Raw genomic sequence first — 25,289 nt, forward strand, 5'->3', positions numbered from 1 at the left:
AAAGATAACACTATGCAAGTAAACCACTGATTGCATTTTTCCATTTAAATGTACATATTTCATGCCAAAATGTTGCCTTTATGGATGTTGTTGTGATCCCTAAGGCTGAATGATGAATGCCTCAGTCATTTGTGCTAGCTGAGGAATCTAATTTTACATCCAAATGGGGCTATGATGGATCATTTTAAGGCAACAAAAAAGAATGGCAATCTTATTTCAATGTAGTCGTTATTGTACCATGTGGGGAATTTGGCTTGCTGGATGGCAAAATCAGACACAGTAAAGTAGACTCGGTCGGCAATAAAACTGATTACCAAAGTAATGTGCCAGATTAAAATGGAATAACATTTACAAAACTTAACCCATCACACCAATAAAGACAATAAGAAGCCAGATACTTAGAAAACGTAGTTAAAACAAATAATATGACAATAAGAGTTGGGCTCTGTTTTTGATACAGGGGTTAAATGTGCTGATTTTATTGCACGCTCGTTAACACAATCTTTGAATCTATTACCCCTTGGCCTTGGGGAACCTGTACCTGCGCCCTGAACGAAGCAGCGTTTACTGTATTACAAAAAATTGCAATTATTTTTTCGCATTGCCAGACTTCGAAAAACACGAGTGAGGATGCTGCTTAAAGATCCTCTTACTGGCTTCTTCTTGCAACATTTTAAATCCATAAAGTCTACGAGACCAATTGTCCATAAACTATGAGCTTAGATATGCCTCATGATTATTTGTGTGAACATAAAAATAATTTGTGTGTAAATATGTGATTTGTAAATGTAAAACACCATCCACAAATGCATTTAAAAGATTTGCAAACTCACAAATACATTTACAAATGTAAAACGGATCTGCAAATACGCAAAATATTTTTACAAATAAAAAAAAGATCTTTGAATATCTCTTTAACATTTACAACTTTCGATCAGGCATTTGTGAATCCATTTTGTATTTGTCGACCAAAAATGCGCTTGTGGATCTCACATTTCTGCTTGTGGATCTCACATCTCTGCTCGTGGATCGTCTTTTTACACACAATCAGTGGCGTTTCTAGGTGTACAAAACTGGGGGGGCAGAAAGAGGTCGGGGGAGAGAGAGAGAGAGAGAGAGAGAGAGGGGGGGACAGAGAGAGGGGGGGGGGAGAGAGAGAGGGGGGAGTGTCAAATTACATACTGAAGACCACAGGAGCAACACTGTGAGCGCATACATTTACGTACACAGCGTGGGGATATCATAGTAATGCACCTTCATACATGGAGTAAAGGTCACCATCACAAAAAGTAATTCTTAACAATAACAACAACCGTAATGCTTTAGCATTAAAACACCATAGACTGTAAATATAAGGAAAACACAGACACTCATCATCGAGGTCACAATATCAATCGATCCAGCAGAGGCAAAACACAGAAGATCAACAAAATATATGACATAAATGAACTTACCAAAGCTGAAGGCTCACTTGAAAAGAAAAGCGGCACGGCGGTCCTTCCTCTGACAGAATGTGTCTATCACTTTGGGGATGAAGTCCTGTAGTTGCTGGATCAACTGGCTTTCAATTGAAAGCATGGCCAATGCGTTAAGTCGCGGCTGTCCCATGGTGTTGCGAGTGAAAGTCGTTATCCTTTTGAGGGTGGAAAAGTTCCTCTCTGACTCGGATGTCGTCATCGGAGTTGTCACTATTATTTTGACCAAAATAACAGTCTCAGCAAACGTTTCCTCCGCCGTATGCCTCACTTATGGTGACCGCATCCCATCCTGGTTGTGCGCGTATATGCTTCATACACTGAAGTAGTGCATCTCGGGTCTCCCAAACCGCGTTCACAGTTCTGCTTTTAAAGTTCCATCTCACAGCCGGTGGCCGTGGGATGCGTCTCTGTGTTGCCTCTGCAAGAGCTGCAACACGTTTTGGAGCACCGGAGAAAAAAGTGGAAAAAGCAGTTAGATCTGCAAAAAAACACCTTCAGGATGCTCATCCTTGCTGAACACAGTTGCTGCAGGGTCAGGTTCAGTTGGTGGGCGTAGCAGTGAACAAACTGAGCGTTTGGGTACGTCTCCTTCATCACCGTCTGTACCCCGCGCACGTTACCGCTCATGACGGCCGCCCCGTCATAGGTCTGAGCGATTAGCTTTTCTTTCAGCTTCAGGGGTTCCAGAACAGCCTTGATGCTGTTAGAGAGACCTACACCAGTTTTGTCCTTTACTTCCACAAACTCCAAAAAACGCTCTGTAACTGTGAGGTCAGGCATAATGTATCGCAGCACAATCACCATTTGCAATTTACAGGAGACATCGGTTGTCTCGTCGGCCTGAACGGCAACAAATGATGTGTTGTCCACTTGCTTGGCTATTCCTCCCTGTACACATCATACATGCAGTCCAAGAGTTCATTCTGTATGGTGCTTGATGTCCCTTTGAAAACAAGCTGAGCTTCGTAGTGCCGTTGAAGCCTCACACATTGTCTCGAAAATTGACCTGAATATCCCTGGATTCAGAGAGTCCGCCGACTCGTTGTGGCCCCGCAGTGCTGTCTCACATTTCCCACACAGTTTAATACAGGTGATGATCCGACCAAGCACGTACCTGTTTTCTTCCACCTTCCTATTATGAGAATCAATGCCGCGTCTGTAGGCGCTGTCAATCTGAGCTGCAACATTCACCCTTCCAAGTAATCCCAATTTTACGGCATTTTCCAAATGACTGTTGCTGCTCTCATGCTTCATTGTCCTCTCCGAAAGATGCTTTAAGTCCTTGTAACCTGTCCTCGACCAAGTACCTTGATCTTCACCAAAAAGCAGGCAAGGAAAGCAAAAGAGGGAATTCTTCTGGATGCTCGCCGTTAGCCATTTATTTTTAGCAAACCACTCAGCGTTAAACCCACGTTTAACTTTGCCCGCAGTCTGGACCATTTGGAAATCCGGTGGATGGTGGGCTAAGTGTCTCAAATGTGTGCTCCAGTAAATGGTCAACTTCATTCATTTTCTTTCAGTTTTTTACTTCTTTTAATCGCTGGTGATGTTAGCTATATGCTGCTCTCTCGTCTCCTCTTCAAACTACACGTGACGTTTCGCAGCACTGCACACGTGAGTACTTACAGCCAATCAATTCTGAATTATGTGAGATGACGTATGGTGGGGATGGGAGCACTCTGCCCCTACGGTCATTATTTTTTTGCCACACACATTCAATAGAAAAATACTCTGAGCATGCGCAGTGTAGTTTTTACAATCACCGTTCACTTAGACTGTGAGAGGGAAGGGCAGGATCGGGTTTTGTCCCACATGGCTCTAAACAGCTCAAAACGGCACTCTAGACACTAATTAGAAGAACACAGACTAAAACAGAAATGTACAGACGAATCAGATTATTAAACATGACCTTAAAATATATTTTATATGTTTTTTTATTTATTTTTTAGTATTTTTTTGTAATCATTATTTGTAATACTTTCTTCTGACACTAGGTGGGGCTGTGCCCCACCTGCCCCTAATGACCCGCCGCCACTGCACACAATGAAGGCTTCTCAATATTTCCCCTCCTCGACTCCTCGGTCCTCCGGTAGGGACCCGGAAATGGATTTCAGCGCGCCATGTTGAAGGACATCTCATTTCTCTAAATGCACATCGAGGACCGAGCATCGAGGAGGCTCTCTGGAGGAGCTATAACCGAGGAGACACTGATGGGTCCATCACGGCTCCTCCGCGGACGCATATCCGGGAACGATGGAGGCGTTACGCAAAGCCGGACTTATCTCAGCCAATGACAGCTCTGCATGCATCCCCTTGATACTAGGGTTGCGTTCCGATAATCCAAAAATCAGATCCTAAATTCTAACCCTATCTCCTATTCCTTGACCTCTAAGTGAAACGTCACGGGGTTAAGGGATAGTGGATAGGAGAATTCAAAAGGACTTAGGAGAAGAGACTGCGGTACTTTAGGGAATCCGAATGCACTTTCACTATCCAACGTGTTTATGATGCGCCAGCGGACGTCATGAATGTGCGTCTGCTGCTGTGGGGAAACTATGGAAACTACAGTTTTCTATTCAGCGGACTACAACATGGATGTTTAATAAGAACGAGGGACTACTGTAAACTCATCTAGAGACTCTGCACCGTGATCTGATGCTGTTGCTTTGTTTTATGAACGGGGACAACAGAGAAACATATTATTCATGACCAAAGTTGGAATTGAAATAAAAAAGGAAAGTGAAACTTATGCTTGTCACCCTCTCCCTCCGGTCCACATTAATACAAATGATCCCAAGTATGAACTATTAAAAGATCTTACAATAAATACAAATGTATTTATTATAAACGTTAGTCCTTAACATCTATCACTGTGTATATCACCATTCAAACATCTTTTAAAAGTCGAACAAACCCCACACAGCTCAGTAAAGACTGAAATGTTGACTTTATTTGATCATTTCAGTAAAAACTAACGTTCATATTTCTCTTTGATTATAATACTGATGAACGTTCAAAATAAAGCACTTTGGCAACTTACCACATACGTTTTAAAATGCGTAATAAGCACCGTAACTTTCATGATATAATTTCTCCCATAATTGTTTGTGTCCGTGAACGGCCGACTGTTGAGTGACGGCAAATGCTGTGGCTGCAATGCATTGTGGGGCAGCATTTTCTCCTCTCCTTTCGGTTAGGGAGGTCCAGTGGTTCCTAAGCTAAAGGAGGTTATAAAGGAAGTTTGAAACCTCCTTTCCTTTCATTTGGAGAATTGGAACGGCACTTATCATGGCTGCCACTGAGGGACTTCCGGGTCATTTCACTCCGTTAGGAAGGTTCCTAAGCTAAATGGACTCAGGGTTTCCCACACATAGACTATACTTGGGCGGGCCGCCCAGGTATATTAACGGCCGCCCAAGTATATTTCGCGACCCATTTTTATTTATACGTTTTTTTTGTATTTTTTTTTTTGTATTCGTCCGTGACCACGACGCCATCTGCGATCGATTAACTTGTGGACAATGATCCCTCGCTCCCTTGCTCTGATCTCGCCTCGTTAAGTGGCCTGCCTCACACAGGGTGACTGGCTGTCTACATGATGTGGCCTGCCAACATGGCCACTGTCATAGAGATCATAAATCAAAGCCCTTGATTGGTCTCTGTGTGTCATTCAAGCTCGGGATAACCTCAGCTCAGGTGAGGTAAAGGACTCTCTGAGTGTTTAGATCAGGGGTGGCCAACCAGTCAGAGGTTAAGAGCCACATTTTTTCTATGTTACTGCAAAGAGCCACATCAAACACAGTCACTGATACCGCTTGTTTCCGTTTTTTGTTTTCTGGAGACAAGATTTCAACCACGTCACTGATGCATTTTTGTGGCATTGGGATATATATTTTTTAAATCCTCTGGAGCAGAGAGAGGAGCTGTGGATTATTGATTAATGCATCAGTGTTTCTTAGGGTCAAAAACACTAAACTCACAACTTAAAATGAAAGCGTTTAGTTTATTTAATAAAAGAGCACATGTTCAATGTGAAAAGTGACAGTAGTTATAGATTATTTGCAATTTGGTGCTATATATATATTTAAAAATAAAATTATATATATATTTTTTTTAAACACCTTGAATTTCAGGGGGGGGCGCGGGGCTCCGTTGGCGGGGCGCAGCGCCCCTCCAAGACAATGGTAGGGGAAACACTGGATAGTGTTTAATCAACGATAGGTTTTCCCCCCCTCAAAGGTGATTGGTTCACTGCATCGCAGGTATTATTGTGATTGGCTCTTGGGCCACATCAAAATGATACGCGCTGTCATCCTCTCATACTGACACCACACATACACAACATACATAACACGGGACGAAAGTAACGGAGCGATTTTATCCGAGCCCAAACAACTTTGACCGGCCAAATTACGTCAGAATTATCAGCATTCAATACTTAACAGACCTACTAAATATCAGGTTTAACTGTCAGGAGTAGCTAGTGTTGTCACGATACCAACATTTTGGTTTCGATACCAAGTCAAGAATTGCGATTCCGATTCTTTTTCGATACTTTTCTTAAAAAAAGGGAAACGGTCTTAAATGTAATTATTGTGCTTTATTTCACACCAGAACCATAACCATAACACAAACTTTTAAACAATGAGAACAATAAATAAAATAAATGACAAGAATTCGTATTAAATAAAATTAATAAATGTCTTACAGACAGGCCTCGTGGTGTCCGTAGGCTTGCCCTCACTGTCAGAGATATAGCTAAAATACTTCCAAATTTCGCTTCTGGCGTCTTTTTTGTCATCAAGCCGAGGCGCAGCGGCAGCTGCACTCCCACTTGCAGCCATGCTTCTCGTTTTCTCACATGCTCTGGCAGCTAGCGCGTGCACGAGAGAGGGGAGGCACTTAGAGCGTGCTTGAGAGGGGAGGGACTTAGAACGTGCTTGAGAGGGGCGGGACTGCAGGCACGGCTGCAGTGCAGGGAGTGGAAGCAGAGCGCTGAACACACACGGCTCTTATTAAAACGGCGCTTTCTCACCGGAGTACTTTCCCCCGTCATTCTTAAAGTACCGATACTAATGAAACGGAGGAATCGTAACGTTTTTAACGGCAGGGTGTCGCGGTACCTTTCAAGTATCGGTACACCGTGCAACACTAGTCAGGAGTCAGTGTCTCTCCCCCAAACTCACACATATAAAATTCGATATGAACTGAAGAGCCGCATGAAACTAGGCAAAGAGCCGCATGCGGCTCGAGAGCCGCGGGTTGGCCACCCCTGGTTTAGATAGTTAACTTAGTTTAAGTTCTCAGTGGGTCTCAAACAGTGTGGTCACCATTTATGTAAACACATATTTCCATTTGAGAAGGTAGTGATTGATCTAATGGATAGTGAGGTGGGCTGAAGATCGGAAGGCTGTGAGTTCAAATCCCTCCAGGAACACCACCACTAGTGTGCCCTTGAGTGCCATCTTTACGCAAAATGATTATACAAAATGAAAACTTTTTTTTTTTTTTTGCGCACCCCCCCCCGCTGCCACCACCCGCCCAAGTATATTTCAGATCTGTGGAAAACACTGGGACTATTGGAATGCAACCTAGGCTTGTTTGAGACAAGCGAGACCTGCGCAGTTGCGATCAACGTCTTGCTAGTGCGTTGCATGATGGTTTAGTCATTTTGTCCGACTTGCTCTGGAGGCCCGCCTACATGAGACGTTGAAATCTCGCGGGACAAAGACGCCCGCAGCCTTGAGAGCGAGGCGCGGCGAGGCGGCGCAGTTGCTCTCCACGGGCTGCGGAAGCGAAATGCTTGATGGGAAACGACCATGGATGTATGGAAACGACTCGCTGGTATCTCGAGCTGAGCGCTCATTGGTGGTGCTGCTGATGAAGCTCTCCCATTGGCTCAGCAAAAGTTTGTTGTTGTTTTGTGTCAGTTTTACGTCGCCACATCCATTCCCATTTTTCATCATTGTTCCACAATGTTTATCATCATGAAATTAATATCTGTATATTTTATACTATACTTGCACTGCTTACCGTTTCATACTTTATGTAGGAGCCATTTTGTGGGTGATGTTGGTGTGTCAGTTTATTTAAGTTATATGTATAGTGCAATATTATTTATGAACACTGGGTGGCGGGGTTTAGCTGCACCGGGTGTATATAAGGAGGTCATAGGTGACAGGAGATGGGTGGACACAGTAGGAGAAGAGCATACCGATTCCACCAGCCCGGCAGATGCTCATAGAATCACTAGAACGCTAAATTAACCCTGGTATGTAAAGACGAATAAACAATATCATAAACCACAACTAAGGACCGGAAAATCATCTGTTTGTGTCTGCGTCTGGATCACTTTTCAACCCTTCTGTGAAAGTAACGGCAAAAATATATAGGACAGAAAAAATGATTATCACTCACACTGCCAAAGGATTGGAATTGTTTATTGCAAACTGCCAAAAAGCAAGAAACTTCAGTTACAAACAAGTAAAGAAGTTAATGGAAGTACTGAAAGAGCTTATGAGCTCAGAAGACAATGCAAAGGAAATACAGTTGAAACTGGTTGAATTTAAGAAGTTGTGTGATGAACTAAAAGAAAATCACAAATCATTAACTGACCTTCAACTGCCTGAAGAAGAAATGGGAAAGCAAAGGCAGTGGCTGCAAGAAAAGATGCATATATTTGATGGATTTATACAAGATACAAATGTGTGGTTATCTGAGAGTGGACAGGCAATTAGACACTCTATTGTGGGAAGTGCCATAGAACAAAGTGTCAGCTCAGATGACATCGGACCTGATGACAGCATTTCAAAGGCATCACACCCTCAGTCAAAATACAAACCTGGTTCATCACACGCATCATCTACCTCTTCTGCTCGAATTAAAGCCCAGGCAGAAAGGGCGGCTTTAATCGAAAGGGCGGCAGCACTGAACAAACAACATGCGCTTGATGTAGAAGGGGAACAATTAAAACACCAGAAACAACAGTTGGAACAACAGAAACAACAGTTGGAACACCAGAAACAACAGTTGGAACAACAGTTGGAACACCAGAAACAACAGTTGGAACAACAGTTGGAACACCAGAAACAACAGTTGGAACAACAGGAACAACAGTTGGAACAACAGAAACAACAGTTGGAACAACAGGAAGAACAGGTGAAACGGAAAAAGGAACAACTGGATATACAAACTAAGCTGGCAGAAGCCAATGCCAGGCTAAACGTGCTCAGCATGGGATCAAGACACACCTCTAGAGCATCAGATGGGATGAGCTCTTACTACAGAAATCCTACAGCAAGATTTAACGTACAGGCCACTGAATTCTTGCCTCATCAAGCCCAAACCTCTATTCCCAGACAAAGTATACAGACACATGTGCAGGGACATGTTGACATCACACCACCTGTAATCAACAATGGTAATCAAGGTGACATCTATAACCTAATCCAGAGGCAAAATGACAACACTGCTATGCTGGCTCAACAACATCTCACTTCTACTTTACCTCCAAGAGACATTCCTGTTTATGACGGTGACCCTTTGCAGTTTGAAGCTTTCATCCGTGCATTTGAAAGAGGAGTAGAGCGGAAAACTAATGATGAAAGTGACTGCCTGCATTACCTAGAGCAATACACTAGAGGACAACCACAGGACCTAGTGCGCAGCTGCCAACATCTGCCTCCAGCTCAAGGTTATCAGAGGGCAAAACAGCTGCTTAAAGAGCACTTTGGTAATGAACATAAGATCGCCACTGCATACATGAACAAAGCATTTACCTGGACAATGATCAAAGCCGAAGATGTGAAAGCACTGCAAGCCTTCTCTTTGTTCCTAAGAGGTTGTTGCAATGCAATGGAACATCTCACCTATATGGATGAAATGAATGTTGTTTCAAACATGAAACACATACTTCAGAAACTACCCTACAAATTCAGAGACAAGTGGAGGAATAGAGCATGTCAGCTACAGGAAGAGCGTGGGCATCGAGCTACATTTCCTGACCTTGTTAGCTTCATAGAGAGGCAAGTGAAGATACTGTCAGATCCTCTGTTTGGAAGCATCCAGGATGATAAACCAACTGCAGCTATCAAAACTGTTATCTCTACCTTTTCAAAGGGAAAACCAAGCCTAAGAGCAAGTAGTTTTGCAACAATTATTACCTGCCCAAGAACACCAGTGCTAGAACATGTAACAACGAATGGAATGAAAATACCTCCATCAAGCCACAACTCCCTACATTTGTGTTTGTTCTGCAGAAGAAGTGGTCACTCATTGGAGCAGTGTCCACACATCCTGAAGAAAACACACAGAGAAAGAATGGACTTCTTGAAAGGAAAAGGGGTGTGTTTTGGAGGCCTAAAAATAGGACACATGAGCAAACACTGCCGCAGTCGTTTGACATGTTATGTGTGCAATCAAAGTCATCCTGAAATACTCCACATTGAACAAAAAGGCAAAAGAGAGGAAGCAGAACACACAAAACAGAATGGGAAGCCAATGGAAAGTAATAGTGTCATCTCACCTCATACATGTGGTCACATTGGGGCCGGTGATGAAAACTCCATCTTCTCCATTGTACCAGTACAAGTAAAGAGCCACAAAGGGGACAAAGTGTTACAAACTTATGCATTTCTGGACCATGGAAGTTCATCCACCTTTTGCACAGAAAGTTTAATGAGGAGGCTAAACCTTACAGGACAAAGGACTAACATTCTCCTAAAGACAATGAATCAGAGAAAGATTGTGTCTAGTCATCATATCTCAGGTTTGGAAATATCGAGTCTGGACGAAAACAATTTCCTTCAACTATCCGATGTGTTTACACATAAAACCATGCCTGTTTCCAAGCACAATATTCCTCTACAAGAAGATCTGGAAAAATGGCCTTACTTAAAGGACATCAAAATTAATGAAATTGCTTCTGGCATTGACCTACTCATTGGGACAAATTCTCCTAAGGTATTGGAACCTTGGGAGCTGATCAATAGCCAAGGAGAAGGACCGTACGCTGCAAAGACCCTACTGGGGTGGGTCTTCTATGGTCCCCTAAAAGGAAGCAACGACAGCAGAGATGCTAATGGCCACCCTGCTGTTGCTGTTAATTGGATAGCCATGGTACACCTAGAGGAGCTATTGGTCAAACAATACAAGCATGATTTCAAGGAAAATACAAGCAAGGAAACAGAGGAAATGTCCAGAGAAGACAAACAATTCCTGAACATTATGAATCACTCTGCAAACATGTCAGACGCCAAAGAGGATGGCGATGTTGTAGCGGACGCCAAAGAGGATGGAGATGTTGTAGCAGACGCCAAAGAGGATGGCGATGTTGTAGCAGATGCCAAAGGAGACAGTGATAGGGATGTTGAAGGCAAAACTGAGGCCCCCCAAGAAGAAGAAGATGAGGGTCGGGATTCAGGTGATTACTATGAAGAGGCAGAAGACGAGCCTTTTGAAAGCCAGCCGACTTCAGACTCCTGTCACAGCATGCCTGACTTCACAGCAGATGTCGAGTTACACCAATCTGACGCAGTGCCTGAGGAAGAAGCCAAGCCTGTGGCCAAGAAAGTGAAAATGTCAGATGGACACTACTGCCTAGACTTGCCATTCAGACAAGAAAATCCCAGCTTGCCTAACAACAAACACGTTACCGAGCAGCTCATCTGCGATTTTGCTGCTATGGTAGCAGGGCACCGGCTGAACCCAAGTGACAGACCTGAAGAAGTGACTGACTCATCAATGCAGGAGCCCTATAAGGAGAGGCTTGGAATTGGGTGAAAATATAACCCACAGGTTCTCTCGGCGCTGGACGGGATGGCAACACTACTGCTTCAACCTAAGAACAGCAAAGACTGATGACCCTTAAAATAAGGGAGAAGAAAATAAACTAAAAATTATTTAAGAATTACATGCTAACACATACACACCATTTGTATAGCTCCTTTATTATTTATTGGTAATTGTTTTTGTTTTCATACTAAAGCCAATTAGGGGCCGGTGTGTAGGAGCCATTTTGTGGGTGATGTTGGTGTGTCAGTTTATTTAAGTTATATGTATAGTGCAATATTATTTATGAACACTGGGTGGCGGGGTTTAGCTGCACCGGGTGTATATAAGGAGGTCATAGGTGACAGGAGATGGGTGGACACAGTAGGAGAAGAGCATACCGATTCCACCAGCCCGGCAGATGCTCATAGAATCACTAGAACGCTAAATTAACCCTGGTATGTAAAGACGAATAAACATCATCATAAACCACAACTAAGGACCGGAAAATCATCTGTTTGTGTCTGCGTCTGGATCACTTTTCAACCCTTCTGTGAAAGTAACGGCAAAAATATATAGGACATAGGAAAAGGAAATTGCCATTACACTTTATATATCTTAGCATATTCATACACACTGTTCATACTGCTCTCAGGCTGCTGTGTGTATCTAGTGTATTCATACCCCTCACTGTTTATTCATCATTCAATTCATTCTATATTTTATTCTGTAGATTGTGTACATTACTTTTCACTTTACTGCTTGTTGCTCCTGGTTAGAAGCTAAACTGCATTTCGTTGTCTCAGTACCTGTAATATGTGCAATAACAATAAAGTTGAATCTAATCTTGAGCAGGAACAAATGTATTTACTTAGTACATATCTGACATTAACGATTAAACACATGTGTGCATTCTTTATAAATGCAAACCGAGTCAAGCCGACTCCGGAGGTGGCGGTATGCACCTTCAAGCTGTTTGCAATCCGCCAAATAACCGAGAGAAGAAGAAGAAGAAGAAGAAGGCGAAGCCGACTCCGAGCTGTCCGACTTCAGGCGAGCTTTTTGAGACCTCCCCCGGCTGCGATCGGCTATTCTCGTCTACTTTTGAGGCGAGCCGCAACGCGTCTCAAACAAGCCTATTATTTTAGTAACTGCTTTCATCGCGACGTGATGTTTACAGAGAGAACAGCTGTGAGGTCCGTGCAGAAATATATATCCAGTCTCTGATTGTGTTACGTTATTATGAGAGTGCTCTCGTACTTGTTTGATTCTGAAATTGTATATATTTATATTAGGGCCGGGACTCGATTAAAAAAATTAATCTAATTAATTAGAGGCTTTGTAATTAATTAATCGAAATTAATCGCATTTTTAATCGCATATACATATTTGACCTGAGAACAGTGAGAAGCAATTTTTTTTCACATGGATTTTAGTATACCATTAGGCGCATTCACACCGCAGTACTTTTCCCACAAAGGTTCATGAGAATTTAGTTCATGAGAACTCTTTGAACCTGGGGGTGGATTAGGCAAATGAAGCCGCTGACGTCACTTCTTCTTCTTCTGCTTTGGGTTTACTGGCAGGCCGCAAACCACTTCACGGCGTATACTGCCGCCCAAAGTCCCCGGCCGGAAGTCCCCGGAGTTGGGGACTGGCTTCAGTAGAAGCTGCTGGGAGTCCCAGCAGCTTCTACTGCAGCCTTCCGAGTAAATCGCCAGAACGCCGACACCTCCTCATCTCCACCGCTCCCATGTTTTATTTTGTGTTGCCATAAGTTAGTCTCTCTGCGTTTCTGCGCTGGGCTAATGCTAATGCTAATAATGCTAATGCGAGGATAATAAAATGGCGGCTTCACAAAACTTTTTGGGAGTTTTACGGGGCGTGGTTTGCAATCTGCCCAGCCAATCAGAAATATAGCTCTTTTCTCACAAGAGAGCCGTACGAAAGTCCCTGCTCTCTAGCAGCTCTCTGCTCTCTAGCAGGGACTTTCGTGGGGGTAAAAAGGTTCTCATGAACTAATTTTAGTACCGGCTCTTTTTGGTGTGAACGCGATAAAAGAGGCTAACGTCCACGCTAGCTTCCACGCTAGCTGCTATATGTTTTGCATTGAGGGGATACTTGAGGCTTGATGTGCTGCGGTGATATGCGAATTCCTTTTTGCATAATTTGCACACAACCGTGCTCTTATCAACGCTTCCATCCGTCCGTTTTTTAAAACAACATTTCCCACTGTTGTTTGTTGTTGTCTGAAGTCATGAACGTTAGTTGGTGCTCCAGTATAATCGGTACGCCTGAAACTCATCCAGTGAGAAACGTTCCGCGGTGCAAAAATAAGTGCGATTAAAATGCGTTAATTTTTTTAACGCGTTAATTTTTGTGTAATTAATTAATCTTAATTAACGCGTTAAAGTCCCAGCCGTAATTTATATAAATATATGTGTGCGCATCTAGCCTGTTATTGTCTCATTACACCGCACTGTCAATGAATTCAAAGTAAATATATGGTGCATCTCAAGGGGTTTATCCCAATCAATAAAAATGTCTATATATATAACTCATCAGTCCATCAGACAGAGTGCTGCTGTGCCTCCTGTCATCATCAACGGACGTCTCTTTAAAATGAGCGCTCAGAGGAGAGGAGTTCTCATTTCTCTAACCGCCTGCTGCTTCCCCTCCTCTCTCCTCGGTTCCCCTCCTCAGTCCTCCGCTCGCATCTCCTGTGGGCGGGACCAACGGCCCGTCCACACACAGGCATGAACAAAATCTTTCAAAGCTTCGCCCATTCACTTGCATGGGGTGACGTAGAAGATTTTGAATCTTCGCCGAACTGCATTGTGGGGAGCGGAGCATGGCGTTGCAAGCATCGTGAGCATCAAAAGTTGAGCAATGTTCAACTTTTGATGCTCCCGATGCTTTCGAAGCTGGCATCAGCCAATCAAATCCCGTTTATGCAAATCCCGCCAGTACAAGCGCTAGCCAATCAAACCGCGTGCAAGCTGGGAGAGCCAGACCGCAGTTCATTTCCTCAAACGGGAAATTACGGTAGCAAATCACCCGGTTCTTTACGACCTGAACTATTAACGGGATACAAACCGGAGGAACCAGGCATGGAGGGAGGTGGCAGAGACAGGGGGTGAAACTGGTAGGTTTTCGCCTGTTTGGGGAGTTTATATCCAGTTTACTTCGTTTTAACATTGCTATTGCTTTGTATGTCGGGGGCGGGAGATTCATGTGATTGGTTGTTGGTCGCAAAAAATCGCCAAGCTTCAGACACGCCCAGCATCAAGATTTTTCAAGATTTTTTTCATGCCTGTGTGTGGACCGGCTGTAAACATGAAGATAGTAGTCAAGGAGGGGAAATTAGAGTATTGAGTTTCAACATTTGAGTGAATTCAAATATGTATTTTTCATTTTTGCATGTGCCCACTGAAAAAGGTAACACTATAAGGCATTTTTATGTATTTCATTGTATACACCCCTTGAAAATGTCATTCGGCAAAACAAGGCTATTTTCCATATGATATTAAAATCAATGACAATGACACAGTCACAGATAGTGAAAAATGTAATTATTGATCTATAAGGAATCTATATCCAGGTATAACATTTTCACACCAAAACTACAAATATTAAATATTTTGTCTTTTAAGACAATAGCTTTTCATCCGTCAACATTTTGTTCCTACATTATTCCAGTACAGAAAAATGCTTTCAAATCATATGAAACCTCTTATTATAATTAAATTCCCTTCATTAATTTCATTGTTTATGTCAAGTAACACACTATTTTATATATTTGTTGTAAAAGTCATTGTTTTACTGTATGACGTCTTTCGTCGTACTGAATGACATACTGCAACTGCAATATGCCATTGCACATAGATCGAATAACTGGATGTAGTCCTACATTTAAAAAAAGTATACCAAAGACTTTATAATTGAACTTTACATTTATTGACATAAAAAAACAGACTCAGTCTCATAACATGTTTCAGATGACCCATACTGCCCGTTCGTCATGTCGGAGGGAGTCGGAATTGGTGGCATAGGCTTGAGATGTACTTCACATTTTCTCTTAAAAGTTGCTTTCTTAACTCTTCTATTTCCTCCCTCAGTTTCCGTGTACGGTTTTCAGTTTTATTTCTTGCTTCCACGTGAAGCCTTATCAGGTGTTGAGGATGAGAGTGGTCCCTCCCAAGGTGAGGATGGCTGAGCAGAAACAGATGGCCTAGGAAGTGAGGATGGCTGAGATGGTTCAGGAGGGGCAACTTGTGGAGGCTCCTCAAAAGAGTCCTCAGACAGAGGTGTGAGGTTCATCACAGCTTCCACCTGCCTCTTTCTTTCCCTACGTCGCCTCTGATTGAGCCTCCACTGTTCCCTCTTCTTTTCAGCAGCAGATGCTGTCAGTTCTGTGACGGACGGATGATCATGCTGTCCAGCTTGCGTCCTCTGTTTATACCTACAAAGTATTTATGAATTAATTTATTTAGTCATGTATTTATTTATTAGATATTCATTTGTTTATTCTTTTTAATGAAGATTTAAGCCAAGTTAACTGCCAAATGCACTTTGTAGTGGTACTGTACTGTAGATATGGAAGAAAAAAAATTCAGGCTTATAGATAGGGAGGCTCCGATCGCCAATGTTGGGGCCGATCGGTAGAATCAGTCGATCCGATCGCAGATCGAGTGGGCGGGGCCTATGGGATCTTCCATTTAAAGTGATGTTTAAAACTCAGTTAATGAGGCTCATTCACTGGCGCTTCCACAAACAACAACCAACATAATTATTACATTCAAATGAAGTACATTATTCAAGTTTACATTAACTTTGAATAATAACCATAGACTGTATATATAAATATAATAATAACACGGGAGAAATTAGCGGATGCACTCTCGTTTCCTCTCTCCCCCTCTCTCTCTCTCCTGACAGCCCGTCAGTATCTCATGCAGCTCACTGATCCAGTAATGAGTGACCCGACAGTGAAGAATACATATATTATTTATAATTAGTTTAGGTTAATAATAATAACCATAGACTGTATATATAAATATAATAATAACACGGGAGAACACGAGAGAAATTGGCGGAAGCGCTCTCTCCCCCTCTCTCCTGACAGCCTGTCAGTATCTCATGCAGCTCACTGATCCAGTAATGAGTGACCCGACAGTAAAGAATAAATATATTTATAATTAGTTTAGGTTGTTCCAGAGGTAGATAAAATAGCTAAGTGTGTTAGGTTTAACTTGAAGTGTGTCACCGGTCAGTCACCGCGGGCGGAGATCCGGGAGAGCTGGTATTAAATTGTCGTTGCGTTCCACCACGGGGGATTTCTGCTTCACACTCCTTGCATACCGCTATTTTAATGTCTGTTTCGGACACCTTGAAATATTGCCAGACTGGTGAAGCCATTTTGTCAGCTTGTTTTGCAGCGCAAAGTATCATGTATTTTACGTCATCATTTTACGTCATGCGATCGGCTCTCGCGATCGGCATGTTTAGAGAGAACCGATCGATCGGTAGAGAGTGAGTATCGGCCGATCTCGATCGGTGACCGATCGATTGGATCATCCCTACTTATAGACAATGCATCCTACACTGTTTACTGCCATTACTGCTCTCATACACCTTCACAGTTATACCTGTCCCTTTTCTTTGCTAGTCTCTCCTCCCTAGCAGCAGGATCTGTCCTTATCCTTGCACGGAAGCGTGCACCCCTCTCCTTGTTGGACACAGGCATCTGTTAAAATATTTTATTTTAATAATAATACAACATTTAAATTAAAAATTAAATAAATGCAGTTATACAAACTCAATAGCATGTTAAAACAATCAATAAAGAAAGAAAGAAATCAGTTAAATCCACTGTGTCATTCGGGATAAGAGATGTCATTCAGACAAACGGTTTTACTGAATGACAGATTTTGTTTTGCTGAATGACAAATGTCATAGAAATGCATTCCTAACAGGCAGTTACTTGGTCGCCTATTAGCAACAATGACCTTGACCTCAATTTGTTAACTTCAAATTTCACCTATAACTTCATGTTTTTAAAATTAAAAACGTTATAAACACTTTGACGTTTCACCGAATGACACTCTAATCTGTGACAAATGGTACCACACATGGAAAGGTGTAATTATCTTAAACTTAGGTGCAAAATGTAAACTTACCTTCAACTTGGGCGGTCTTCAGGGGTCCTCTGAGTGATGTCATCACATGTGGCCTGACTAAAGTCATGTGACTATAGTTCAAAATGGCCTCTGATCTTTGTTTTACCGAATGACATTCAGGAAAATGTTTCTTTGCGGAACAAAGTTTTTTAGATATTTGTTTAAGTTTTTAAAGGTGCATCTTATCAACTTTAAAATGTTTATCAAGAGACTTGAAAAAATATGCCGCATAGAATTCTTTCACACAGTGACGTCACGAGCTACCCACAATGCAACACGCGCCATATATATATATATATATATATAAATACGCCATTTTCATGGCAAATATCCTGGAAGTATCAAGCACAAGTACGGGCACGAGCAAAAATAGGACTCAAGAGCACAACCAGGCAATAAGGTCTTTAGTCAAGCGTTTAATCCAAAAGGTACAAATAAAACAGGCAATGATCAAAAAATGTACTGACTTGAAGTAACAAAAAAACAACCAACTAGGTTGGTACAAATGCTAAGCAGCTAGAACAATAGCTTACGTCAGAAGAGAAACATGGAGCACCTTCTGCTATACAGATAAGACGAACTGGCACTGACCAAGGAAACAGCACAGACTAAATACACAGGTGAGGAGTGATCATTAGGGACAGCTGAGGCTCATTGAGACCAGGCAGGTGATTAACAGGGAGCGAAAATACACAGGTGAGGGAGTGAGGCGATCAGCCAGGGCCAGGATGTGACAGTACCCCCCCCTCAACGACCGGCACCGGACGGTCCAGGCTCGTTTGGATGATGCCTGTGGAAATTCCGGATGAGGTCTGGGTCGATAACGTTCTTTGAAGATACCCATTCCCTCTCCTCAAGACCATAGCCCTCCCAATCCACCAGATACTGGCGTCCACGACCCCGCCGGCGAGTCGCCAAGAGCCGCTTGACAGAATAAACTGGCCCTCCATCGATGAACCGGGGGGGCGGTGGGGGTCTGGAGGCAGGAACCAGAGGGCTCTCTTTGAGCGGCTTGATCCGAGCCACATGGAACGTTGGGTGTGACCTCATGGACCTGGGAAGCTTGAGTCTCACAGCAACAGGATTAATAATCTTTGAGACAGGGAAGGGACCAACAAAGCGAGGCGCCAATTTACGGGACTCGACTCGAAGAGGAAGATCCTGAGTGGAGAGCCATACTCTCTGGCCGACACGATAGGTGGGGAGCAGGGATCCGCTGGGAAAACAGGCAATGGGGCAGCTGGAGGACTTGGCTGGAGTAATAGTCTTTGGATATTTTCGACCAAATAACAGACTTGCCCACCAAAAGACGACAAAACAGACTCCTGTCTCTCGGCCATCAACTTTAATTCCTGGCGAAGCCCGGTAAGTTCCTGCTCTTGGTGGTAAATCCTGCTCCCTTGACTCTGAAGAGCAGTCTGCACAGAATCCTGGTCGGCTGAGTTCATGCTGGCCAGTTCGTACTATCAAGCACAAGTACGGGCACGAGCAAAAATAGGACTCAAGAGCACAACCAGCCAATAAGGTCTTTAGTCAAGCGTTTCATCCAAAAGGTAAAAATAAAACAGGCAATGATCAAAAAATGTACTGACTTGAAGTAACAAAAAAACAACCAACTAGGTTGGTACAAATGCTAAGCAGCTAGAACAATAGCTTGCGTCAGAAGAGAAACATGGAGCACCTTCTGCTATACAGACAAGACGAACTGGCACTGACCAAGGAAACAGCACAGACTAAATACACAGGTGAGGAGTGATCATTAGGGACAGCTGAGGCTCATTGAGACCAGGCAGGTGATTAACAGGGAGCGAAAATACACATGTGAGGGAGTGAGGCGATCAGCCAGGGCCAGGATGTGACAGGAAGTGCAAATATCTAACAGCTAGCTAACGTAGCAAGGCAGAGCGCACTAGTTTTTTCTTCTGAATTAACGACCGAAGAAATCGCTGCATGTCTTCGGATTACATCTCTGGACTTGAGGGGTGTGCTCTAGGTCGTTACCAGCGTAAACTAGAGCTGTGTGGGTTGTCGGATTGCCCTTACAGACTGCGTCGATTTTGGCTGCATCTACGTCTAATTTCTGGAAACACCAGGTGAATACCCCACTTGTCACAATAATATTATCATGCCATTGCATATATGTGGTATTTTAGAGTTGACTAGATATTGATTAAGGCAATAGACTATGATATTCAGTACAGGAAGCTTAGCAACACCTAGACGGTGTACGGCTAAACCCTTGGCCTGCTTGCACCTCGCGTAAAACGGCGGATACCGGAAGTACGGTGTCGCCCTCGGCCCAATACCCGTATGTGTGTGTGAAAGAATAGTTCATGATTTTTAATTTTCATCATTTTACAAACAATTATCTTCATTGACTTTAAGTGAGAACCGTTTTACCGAATGACATCTTACCACTTTAATACTAGAAAAATCACCCAATTTAGTATTATTTACACTATTTATGAATAGTGGTCAAGAAAGTGATGTGAGATTAATGCTTTCATACAATATTTAACCATTTTTATACAACAATATAAAATTAACTACTTGTGGAAACAGATATCTAGGCGTCACGTCACTGACCTAATTTGTGTACAAAAACAAAAACAGAGGTGGTCGGAGATATACATACAGTCCCTTTATTCAATGGGAGCTATGGTATTTCATCACCTATATAAACACTGTATGATTTATAACTCAATTGAGCGGCTTTTCCAGACTATGAGTGTTAACATCCTAATATTATTCATTTGTTTAATATTTTTCTCTATGATATAGTGGAATGTGGCGGTCATTTTTTATTTCAACACACACAAAGCAGATGATAGATTTTCTTGCCCCATGAACTGACAGACGCCACTCAAACAATGCCGCTAGTATACCAAAACAGGCAAATATGAATAATGCAATCTTACTCATTTATTTGTTGTCTTTCCACTGTCGGGTTACTTTATGTAGCCGTTTAAAAATGTTTCTGATGGCTGAACTTTTATGAACAGCTATGGTATATCAGTCAGTGTTATCAGTGAAAATGACGGGCGATGTTCAGGTATTTTTCATTGTTTCAAATTCTTTCAATGTCGTAAAACTTTTGGCTTTCACGTCCAGTGGGGGGGGGGGGGGGGGGCATATCATTCCTTTTTAAATCTGGATTAGCCACCTGATGAAAGTGAGTCTTATATCTTCTTCCCTCGGTTTTGGTCTCCACTGACTGGTTTTCCTCACACTAACTTTGCGCTATGCAGAATGAATGCAGTTTATAAAGTTTGTTTTTTGAAGTCAGTTGCTTTGCCTACTACTTTATATGGTTGATAGAGTTTTGACACTTACTGTATAGATTGTTGCAAGCTTTTTCAGGTCATAATTGCAACGTTAACTTGTGGTATGTGCAGTATAGGGCTACACGACATTGGAAAAAACTGACATTGTGATTTTTTTTTCCGCCTGCAATATGAAAAAATACAGGAATTGAAGTAAAGACACTTTTTTTTTTGTCCGCAAACCATCCTTTCTTGAACTTTTAATGCTATACAATTGGTATTTTTCGAACTATATTTAACCGGATGAAGGATTTTAGTCACGGACGTCTGGATCTTAAGTTATCAGAGCAACAAGCTGAGCTAGCTCGGTTAGCAGCGCCGAATTGCCTTGGAGAAACACATGAAATGAAGGACACACAGAAGTAATGGTTTTTGGTATACTTCTGTAGACCTGGGTTCCCTGGCTCAGTACACCAAGCCCACCATTACGATCCTTGGCATTAAAATGGACTGTGAACTAAAACTTGAGTCAGATTTAAATCTGTGATTAAAAACAAGCTTTTATCACCTGAGGCAGCTAGCCAAAGTAATACCTTTTCTCTCCAGACAGCAGTTTGAGACAGTAATACACGCCTTTGTCACCACTCGGCTGGATTACTGTAACTCTCTCTATGGGGGTCAGTGGGTCCTCCCTCGCTCGTCTGCAGCGGGTGCAAAATGCCGCAGCAAGGCTTTTAACTGGCACACGGAAATATGACCACATTTCCCCCATTTTGGCTTTGCTCCACTGGCTGCCAATACATTTTAGGATTAATTTCAAAATCCTTTTATTTACTTTTAAATCCCTAAATGGCATGACCCCACCATATCTTTCTGAGCTGCTACACCCTTACACGCCCAACCGCCCTCTCAGGTCAGCGGATCAACTGCTCCTGAATGTGCCCAGAACCAAGTCACAGCTCAGAGGGGGCCGTTGCGGCTCCCACAGTGTGGAACGATCTGCCCCTGCACATCAGACAGGCCGCCACACTGCCTGCTTTTAAATCACTTCTTAAAACCACCCTCTTCTCCTTAGCGTATTAACATATTTTAGAGCGTTGCTTTTATTGCTTTTAAATTGTCTATTGTTTTTACTTGTACTTGTTTTATGGTGTGTGTGTGTGAGCTGAGCTGTGTTACTTTTTGTATGTTTGGTTTTGTTTATTTGCCTGTACAGCACTTTGGTCTGGAGGTTTAAAATGCTCTATAAATAAAGCTGTATTGTATGAAACTACTTTATTCAGTGTTTTTACCTTTAATCACCGGGTCCGTTTGCTTTGGAGATTTGATTGTGATTGGTGGTTTGCTGTGCATGCAGAGCCTGCATGTCTCTCAAGTACCACTGACATGAGAGCTGCGCAAGTTTTCCTTTAGCAAGCAGCAAAATAATTGTAACATGACGTGTTTGAGTTAATTTGCCTACTTAATATCGCACGTCCTAAAAAAAATTATTAAAAAAGAGAGCACGTCCTGCGATGTGAATATCGCGCATGCGCATATCATGATTATCGACACCATATATCGTGCAGTAACCTTGTCTTCACTTAAACATATTTAACTCCCTTAGTATGAAAAGCATGCTTTCACATACCCCTCATCCGTAACAAACAGAATACAATTTTCTAGCCATATTATTCTGTATAGATTAGATGGTATCCACGACAACCGAAAGCTTATATATATATATAGCAACTAGACTGTGCTATATCTAGCATCAAATGGAACAGGCTATGTTCATACAGATGCTTCGTCTGCCAGTTTCTTCCTGCTTGACAGCGTCTAACACTGACATATTTTCTTATATACTGAGCCATCCTTGACAACATGCAGTGTTTATGTTTCCATCCTTTCATCCACTTCTTCTAGCCTGCACTGGGAATTTCCAGATGCACAAAAGCATCTTGCACGTGGCACATTTGAAGTCTCATCATCTTCCAACCCTCACAGGACTAACTTCAACATTACATGGTATTAATATTTCATGCACATGCACTGTCAGTGACACTGTGGTATGGCTTTGTCTTCAAGCACGACGGATATTATCCATAATTATTCAATATTTTTAAACCTATTGCACTGACTTTATGTTTATGTTCCCAAAGATAATCTAATGTAATAATCTAAGTTAAAAAAAAACGTAAACTGTTTCAGCCACATCCCATTTCTTCCCCGAAACCAAAAATATTGACAGTATGTTATGTTGTCGCAAGATGAAAGTAAGGAGATCGAACAAGTATTCAAAATGAATGCTAATGTATACATGAACGTAGGTACAGCACCAAGTTTCCTAACCATCAATTCCACAGTTGTTGTTGTTGTTGTTTCTGTCTGGACTTGCTGACATTGCCATGCCATTGTTTATGGTTTATTTTGTTTTTTAAATGTCTCCATGGATTAGTTTGCATTCTGTAGAACAGCAAAGTGAACATTAGGGAGAGCAGCTAAAGGTCAACAGTCAGTCAGATTTGGGTAATCTGCTTCCGACACAGCAGAAGTTGAGTCTGGGTTTTTGGACAGTTTTTGTCTCACTCAAAGTTAAACCAATGGGTTAGATGTCCACTTTTTAAAGAGCACTAAAGATGTCGGGCAACTTTTGCTCTATTGCTGAGTTTGTCATATCAAAAGCTTAAATAATTACTGTCTCCACTCTCGAGTCATTATCCAGTGTTGGCACTATGACTATAGCAAATACAATTTTTTTGCAGATAACCGCTTAAGTTTATGCCTCAGAGGTGCTGGTTCCCTAAAACATCAGAAAGGGGCAAACAAGTTAAGAACAGGTCATTTCTGTAACAGCGGAGAGTTTTGAAAGTTCATCTCAAGTGGGAGTCATTTTTTCACCGTTACAAAAATAAAAACTTGTTAAAAGTTTTTGTAAACTGTAATTTGTCTTTAAGAAGTAATTATTTCTGTATCTTTATTTTGTAGAAAAAAGGGAACACAACCTAAGTTTATTTTGCGCAAAATACATTGGCCGTGTATAAACTGTCAGATCTTTTGATCTAGTGCTGCTTTTAATAAACTAAACTGAAATAAATTGTGTATGCAAGGGATAAGTAGAGTGACTACATCGTGTATCAATCTATGTATAAAAGGAATATCTGACCAAAGATATCAATAATGGCAAACAGTGCAATTTAAGATTTAAACCAATACAGCTGCAGCATTCTCGGAATTAGACCGCATGTTTAATTCACTTGACCACAGTGGTAACAGGGTTTGATAAACTGCCAGTGACTGCAATATTGGATTCTTCTTCCAAAAAATCCTGTCACTTTAAAAGCATCTCCGTGTTCGGGGACTGGAACATTCATCCACTTATCCATCTTGTCATATTACTCAAACTAACCGAATTTGCTCCCAAATTGAGAGTCAATAGAGATTGTTGAGCTGGCCCTGTGAGAAGATTGAAGATTATTCACTTTCCTTAGCTCTGTCAACAAGTGCTGCTTGTAAGAGGCACCCGCAAACCGTGAAATTGCAACCATATGTCACAATTTCTCCCATAAAGTTTCTGTAAAATGTGGTTTATGCTATTTTGTACTCCATATACTTACATTGGGATCATAGCTTTTGTCAGCGATGGATGGCTAAGGGCCAAACAATTGGAGTTTGTGGTTTGAAGTGTGCTGTTTGTAACAAAATGATAAAGAGGAACCTGGTATTAAAGAAGCCGGAATCATACAATAATAAATAATTCATGTTCTAGGGCAGCTATTCCAAACGTTTCCATCCCTATGGGATATGTTAAAGTACCTCTTTTAAAACCCAACCTTTCATATATAAGATTTGCTGAGTTAATTTTGATATTTATTTCAAGTAATTTAACTGAAAAGTGCAAGTGTATTTCTTAAGATCCAAAGAAGTGTAGTGTTCTTGAGAAATATATACACATTAATACTGTACACCAATCAGTAGGCCAGTTCTGAACAGGCCAGCTTTGAATGGGAATTGCACAACTAAAAAAAAATAGATTTTGTTCTGAAGTTTGTGTTGTAGAGTGTAGCGTTCATGTTGTTTTCACATTACAATGTAAAGCTCATGAACACACAGCACAGATAAAAAAAAAAAAAATCCCAACAGTCAAATATAATCATCCAAGAAGACACCACTGAATTACGCCCACAATACTCAACTTGGAATCCCAGCATCCCTGCAACTTACAACCACAGAGAGAACCTCCCTTTACAGCACCTTTTCCTGCCCCTAAGCTGTAACTTTGCACAACATAAGCTTCCTCCACTGAATCCTCTTGTGGGACTGTGAGCACTACAACAAACACAGTGTGCTGTGACTCTGACTGATGCACCAACGTTTGAGATCACTATCTTCTAAGGGATTACAATCGTCTTTTTGAAATCCCCGTCCGTTTGGAGACCTCGCTCTGCCCGTGTGGCCCCTTCCTGTTTCTTTAGACAGGCTCCTTAGACAGTCTCTTTGAACTGCTTATCCCAACAGAATGAATAAGAGGGGCTCTGATGGCCAGTTCAGTCTGTCTGAAACCAACAGTTATAGGCTACTATAAACTGGTGTGCATACGTGTTACCAGTTTCCCAACCTGA

Source organism: Gymnodraco acuticeps, unplaced genomic scaffold (genome assembly GCF_902827175.1).
Source record: "Gymnodraco acuticeps unplaced genomic scaffold, fGymAcu1.1, whole genome shotgun sequence".
NCBI classification, from domain to species: Eukaryota; Metazoa; Chordata; class Actinopteri; order Perciformes; family Bathydraconidae; genus Gymnodraco; species Gymnodraco acuticeps.